At 44.0% G+C, this 6,994-nt stretch overlaps 1 long non-coding RNA gene across 1 annotated transcript; it reads left to right on the top strand.

Annotated features, from left to right (window-relative positions):
- The first annotated feature begins 266 nt into the window (after positions 1 to 266).
- LOC149462537 (uncharacterized) lies at positions 267 to 5,987 on the top strand. The gene is made up of 2 exons (XR_016312646.1): positions 267 to 833; positions 5,004 to 5,987. It is a non-coding gene; the product is annotated as an uncharacterized LOC149462537 (long non-coding RNA).
- Positions 5,988 to 6,994: the final 1,007 nt, after the last annotated feature.

Below are 6,994 nucleotides of genomic sequence, written 5' to 3'. Positions count from 1 at the left end.
GATAGAAGTCTGAATTGACGAGGTCAGCCTCTCTTGTATCTGCAACCCAGGCCCCACTAAAGGTGGAACAGATGGTGCCGAGGGACAGGAGGAACACAAGTGCCTGCGGATATTGATTGCAGAACTTGCAGCTGGAGGCAGTGGTGTATTTAGGTTTTGTGCTGCCCTAGGCAACACAAAATTTAGCTCCCCCCCCACCCACCCATGGAGAGACCCTGACACTGACAAACACCCCCCCCCCATGATAAGAGCCTGACAATGACTGAAAGGATTAAATGGAATATAACTGAATCCATTTTGTATACACTAATACAAGATGCTAGTTTAATATATATATATGAGATATGTGCACACTAACAAAACTGTTTATGTCAGCTTCATGTAGAAATGAGTGTTTTTGCAAACCCTTACAAAAAAGCAGATAAGGTTTACTCTCACTTCTGAAAAGTTTTAACCACAAATTGGGTGTTAGGTCAGATTAGAGCCATGGTCTGGGCTTTAGCGCAGATATGGTATGATAGATAAAGCAGAAGAGTGAAAATGCAAACCTCATACAAATAATTGTTGAGTTAAGGTAAAATAATGTACATGTATTTGATTGGATGGTCTGAGGGTGTGTTTGCCTAAAGACTACAGTATAATAACCCCGATGTTATGCCAATAAAACTGAAGTGTTTGCAATCGCAACTGAGGTGATTTGAGTGCATTCACTTTCCGAGATCTCGTAGCTGTGTCCAGGTGTGACCGTTGGTATCTTGAGGGGGCCCCCAAGGAAAAGGAAAATGACCACCTACCTACTTTCAGTGGTGTCAGAAAGTGGGATAATTGCCAAGGTAAGTGAGAGTTTTATTTTTTAATGCTTTCTTTACCGAGGTAATTATTCTGAACTTCAGGGAAATTTGGTGGTTGGAGTTTTAGGAGCGAGACTAAGGGATTCTCGGCTCGGGGAATAATACCAGGACACACCTGGCACAGCACTTTGTATTATTTGTAAAAAGTGTGTTATTGTTGTTTTTTTGTCTTGTTTGTTAGTTTACTAATTTACTGCTATGGGTAATTCCTCAGGTAAGGAGGAAGGACCTCGTCATGTGCCGCCACAAAAGTTGATTAAGTTGTTTAGAAAAACTAGAAAGCTGAGGGGAAAGAACACATCTACCTTAAATGAAACTTGTAAAGAATATGTAGCAAGGGTATCTCCTTATGATATTTATTATGTTAATCCCTGGGTGGATAATTTAGTGGGATGGTCAAAAAGACTGGGTGGAGCTAGTTTTCCTTGTGAAGGGGGAAATGACACTATGTGTATGGATATGATTAGAGGAATGTGTTTGCATGAACAGCCTCAGGTAGGTATCTGGGGGACTGGAAATCCAGATTGGGACAAGAATTATATGTATGAAGGGGGTAAGAATTGGTTGAAGTATGCACCAGGCTATAAGACTCTAATTGTAGCAAATGATTTCACACCACCACCGCCATACAAACACAGTGAGACGTCCTGCCCCTACAGCTCCACATGCAGCCCCATTATACCCAGCACTCCCACAGGTAAAACAAGTAGATGAAGATGAAGAGGTTCTTATTGCTGCTTCCCAGATATATACAGGGGAGTCAGAAGAATCTAGCTCAGATGGGGAAACTGGGAGTGTTAGTCAAAGGGATATTGAGAGGGGTAAAGGGAAAGTAAAGAGGAAGATAAAGAAGGTAGAAAAGAGTGATAGAATTCTTAGGTCAGCAGAAAGTAACAAGGGGGAAGTTAAAGATGAGACAGCTGAGCTAGATATGATGAATTCAGCCTTTCCATTCATGATGATTGGGGAGCAGCTGATTTTAAAGGCAATAGATCCCAAGGAGCTGGATGCTATAGTACAGGGATGCCCTAATCCAAGGAAACCCCCACTTGCATTACACCTCCCCTCCCGGTACAAGCAAAAGATGGACAGGTCTGGTATCATAAATTTCATGTGCTCCCGCATTGTCCTGTGTCCCTATTGGGCCGAGATTTGTTAGCTGACCTTAAAGTCGTGATGTCTATCACAGAGGAAGGTATGCAATTGGACACACCTTTCCTAATCTGTCCAGCTATGGATCATGATTTAAATAAGCTCCCTGAAAACCTATGGACTAAGAGCACAACGGATGCAGGCCTCATTGACTGCACACCGTATAAAGCCACCCTTAAAACCAGGAACCCTGTTTATCATAAACAATACCCACTGTCCAAAGAAAAAATAGACGGACTTAAACCTATTGTGGAGGATTTTAAAAAGCGGGGAATACTGAAGCTGGTAGTATCCCCCTACAATACTCCCATTAATCCGGTAAAAAAGCCCAATGGTGAGTGGAGATTAGTACAAGATCTCAGGGCGATTAACGATCTGGTCATTCCTATTGCCCCTGTAGTCCCAGATATAACAACTTTGGTAAATGCTATACCTGCCAACGCCACACATTTTACAGTAATTGATCTGTCAAATGCATTTTTTAGTGTCCCAGTTGACCCGGAGACACAGGTATTGTTTACTTTTTGTTTTCAAGGGGAGAGGCTAACCTGGACCCATCTCTCTCAGGGCTACTCGCCGGCAGCATATACCATGGCCAGTAGATCCATGCTCAATGACTGGGTACCCACCCATGGTTCAGTACTTATCCAATACGTGGATGATTTACTGATTAGTTCTGTGAGCGAGAAGGCGTGTCAGGCTGATTCATTATCATTGTTACGGTTTCTGGCTGATCAGGGACAGAAAGTCTCTCGCAAAAAGATGCAGTTTGTGGCACCACAAGTTGAGTACCTAGGATTTGTATTGTCTGAGGGCCAGAGGGGGCTGAGCCCAAGGAGAGTGGCAGCAATATGTCAACAACCAAAACCAGAAACTAAGGTTCAGATGCAATCCTTCCTAGGTATGGTAAACTATTGTAGACAGTGGATTCCTGACTGTTCTTATTATGACAATGTATTACGCCAAGTAACACTGAAAGATCAACCAGACCGTATTGAATGGACGCTGCCATTGGTGCAGGCATTTGAATATTTGAAGACAGCACTGGTCTCGTCTCCCGCATTAGGGTTACCGGATTATACTAAATCTTTTCATTTGTATTGTCAATCTGCATGTAAAACCATGGCTGCAGTACTAGCTCAAGAGCACGGAGGTGCCATGAGGCCGGTAGCATATTTATCAAAAACAATGCCCATCCTGGTCCAGGGCATGCCGGGGTGTCTCCAAGCTTTGTCTGTGTGTGCCTTAGCTGTGGAAATGGCATCTATCATAGTTTTGGGAAACCCATTGATATTACACACATCTCATCATGTCCTACATGTACTGAAAAACATTAACACTCAACACATGTCAGCACAACGCCTGGCGGGATGTGAAGTAATTTTGACATCCACCAATAATTTCACAGTGAAATACAGCCCATCTATATCAGGACCATCTCTTTTATTGTCCTCCCTGCTTAATCTTCACAACACAAGGTCACCAGAATTGCAGGAGGAACACAATTGCCTGGATGTTATCCAAGCTGACACTTCTCCGCGACTAGATATGTTGGAGACTCCGATTCCTGGAGCCCCTGATGTGTTTGTCGATGGATCTTGTACACGCCCTAGTGATGCTACATACATCATAGGCTATGCAGTAGTAGAACCACCTCTTATTATTGAAACAGGTTCCATCCCCTACCCCAGTGCACAAGCAGCTAAATTAGTGGCCCTAACACGAGCTTGCACTCTTTATCAAGATTGAGATGTTAACATATACACAGATTCTAAATATGTCTTTGGGGTTGTACATGATTTTGGCCGTATTTGGCAACGCCGTGGTTTCACTACGGCCGATGGCAAGTCAATATCCCATCATTCTTTGATCCAGGATTTGCTTGCTGCACTCCAACTTCCAAGAAGGATAGCGGTCATTAAAGTGCGGGCACTTACTAATGCCAAAGACCCAGTCACAAAAGGCAATGCTATGGCAGATACAGCTGCAAAAACTGCAGGGCAACTGCATAATCGAGCAGATCTATCTATGGTAATGTTGTCCACTCCATCCCTACTGTCAAATGAGCTTTTAGGTACACTGCAGGCACAAGCCTCTGAGAGTGAAGTTGATTTTTGGGCTAGCAGAGGTTTGACACAAGACAAACATGGTCTTATGTCAAAAGAGGGGATTGTAGGACTTCCACAGGCAGCTGCTGTATTATTCATTCAAAATTTTCATGGTGTAGGTCATAAGGGAAAACAGTTAGTGGAGAAAGAAATGCGCAAACGATTTTGTGTATGGTTTCTCCATGATTTGGTGGAGGAAACATTGGGAAGGTGCCTTACTTGTTTACAAAACAACCCTGGGCATGGCCAGCATGGGAAACATGAACATTTAACACCCCCTGAGGCACCATTCACACATCTACAGATAGATTTTACACATCTCCCTAAATCAAAAGAAGGAGATAAGCTGTTGGTGGTAGTAGACAGATTTTCAGGTTGGCTGGAAGCTTTCCCATGTAGGAATGAAACAGCAGAGACAGTGGTCAAGGTTTTGTGTAAGGAAATCATCCCTAGATGGGGTTGTCCTTTGTTCATAGAAAGCGATCAGGGACCAGCTTTTACTGCAGCAGTGACTCAGGGAGTCTCAAAGGCTTTGAGTATTCAATGGAAGCTCCATATTCCTTATCACCCTCAGAGTTCTGGAGTAGTGGAAAGAATGAATAGAACAATTAAGGATAAATTAGTGAAAGCCACAGGAGGGACTCTGAAGAATTGGCCAGCTGTGTTACCTGCTATACTAGCTGAAATAAGGATGACACCTCATAAACGGAGTAAGTTGTCTCCCTTTGAGATACTAATGGGCAGACCATTCCCTACCCCTTGGGCTAGACAGCAACCCCCTCTGTGGTAGAAAGGAGATTTAGAGGTGATACAGGCAGAATATGTAAGAGCATTGTGTGAAAAGTTGAATAGCGAACAAAATGATGCTGCTGTTTTTTTCTTTTATCCGCAGATCAACCAACCCACCCCTTCGAGGTAGGTGATCAAGTGGTGATCCGAAGACTGGATCCAAAAGTGAGACCCCGGTTTGGAGAACCTACAGCGATTGTGGCCATTACACGTACAGCTGTTCTTACTGAAGGATCAGGCACCTGGATCCATGCATCAAGAGTAAAAAGGATTTCCGAAGATGAGAGACACAAGCAAGCTGATCAACCAACAGAAGAAGGAGCCAAGAACTTTGCTACCCAACCTATTGGATCCCCATGAGGACTGGATGAACTTGATTATTATCTTATCAATAGTGACTATTATCATTGTCCCACTATGGTTTCTATTGGAGATTTCATATGATAGAAAGGAGCCAGTGGTTCAGAAACCCTCTGGGAGTTCAGGATGGGTGAGGGGTTACCTCATCACAACTGAATGATCATGTGTATCAAAATGAGAATTAATGAGAAGGAAAGGGAGGAAATGTTTTTGCTTCAACAATATGAGGAAATGCATGGGATTGAGACGATAGGGAGAGTAAGTCAATGAAAAGTGTTATCACTATGTGATAAAAGAGGGGACTGAAAGGATTAAATGGAATATAACTGAATCCATTTTGTATACACTAATACAAGATGCTAGTTTAATATATATATATGAGATATGTGCACACTAACAAAACTGTTTATGTCAGCTTCATGTAGAAATGAGTGTTTTTGCAAACCCTTACAAAAAAGCAGATAAGGTTTACTCTCACTTCTGAAACGTTTTAACCACAAATTGGGTGTTAGGTCAGATTAGAGCCATGGTCTGGGCTTTAGCGCAGATATGGTATGATAGATAAAGCAGAAGAGTGAAAATGCAAACCTCATACAAATAATTGTTGAGTTAAGGTAAAATAATGTACATGTATTTGATTGGATGGTCTGAGGGTGTGTTTGCCTAAAGACTACAGTATAATAACCCCGATGTTATGTCAATAAAACTGAAGTGTTTGCAATCGCAACTGAGGTGATTTGAGTGCATTCACTTTCCGAGATCTCGTAGCTGTGTCCAGGTGTGACCGTTGGTATCTTGAGGGGGCCCCCAAGGAAAAGGAAAATGACCACCTACCTACTTTCAATGACCAACAACACCCCACCAAAGCCCCACCCGAGAGAGCTTTCCACTACCACCACCCCATACACACTGGCAACCCCCCCCCCCCACCACCACCACAGCAAGAGAGAAGACACTCATCTTCACAGCTCCGGACATCCCCGGAAACAAGAGTCAGGCACTGCATACACCATCTAGCAGCCTTTCTCAGACGCCACCTGGTTACCATGCTGCGTGTATCCTTTCTTCCATCCCTTCTTTTAGGGGACACTGCTGCCCCCCTGAAAAAAGTTGCTGCCCCCCTAAAAAATGCTGCTGCTCCCCCTGAAAAAATGCCGCCCTAGGGAAATACCTTGTTTGCCTTGTGGTAAATACGCCCCTGCCTGAAGGAGTACCCTCGGTACATCAAGCAGGGCATCCAGTCAGGAACAGAAGAGATGCCGGAACGGCCAGCAGAGGTTAAGGAAGCACTCCACTGAAGCTGCAAGATCTGGGTACGTGGCTTGCCGGAACTTCTGATAAGCGTGAGGCCGGAACACACATCGTGACAACCGGAGCTGATATAATAGATAGCCAGGATAAACACTCGGCAGGACTGTAGAGCCAAACTGGAGCTGGAAGTGTAGTCAGTATAATAGCCAGGGTCAGCAACGAGCAGGCGATGAGGTACCAGAACATCAGACAGACGAGATCAGGAGAAGCCAGGATCAGAAACCGATGAGCAGAAGCATAAACAGAATCCAAAAGCAGGTCAATGGCAAGCCAGGGCAGTAACGGATACACACAGGATACAGCAGGACACAGGGAATTAACTGAAGACCAGTCAGCACTGACAAAGAGTATGAGCTTCCTTTAAATATTCCATCTGGTGCCAGAAACTGTGGGCACGCTCACATGTGTGTGCACCCGTGTGTG

This window comes from Staurois parvus, unplaced genomic scaffold (genome assembly GCF_062004578.1).
Source record: "Staurois parvus isolate SC_StPar_1 unplaced genomic scaffold, SC_StPar_1.0 ptg000173l, whole genome shotgun sequence".
NCBI classification, from domain to species: Eukaryota; Metazoa; Chordata; class Amphibia; order Anura; family Ranidae; genus Staurois; species Staurois parvus.
The sequence above is the reverse complement of the archived record's forward strand: the minus strand, read 5'-3'. Positions and strand labels throughout refer to the sequence as shown.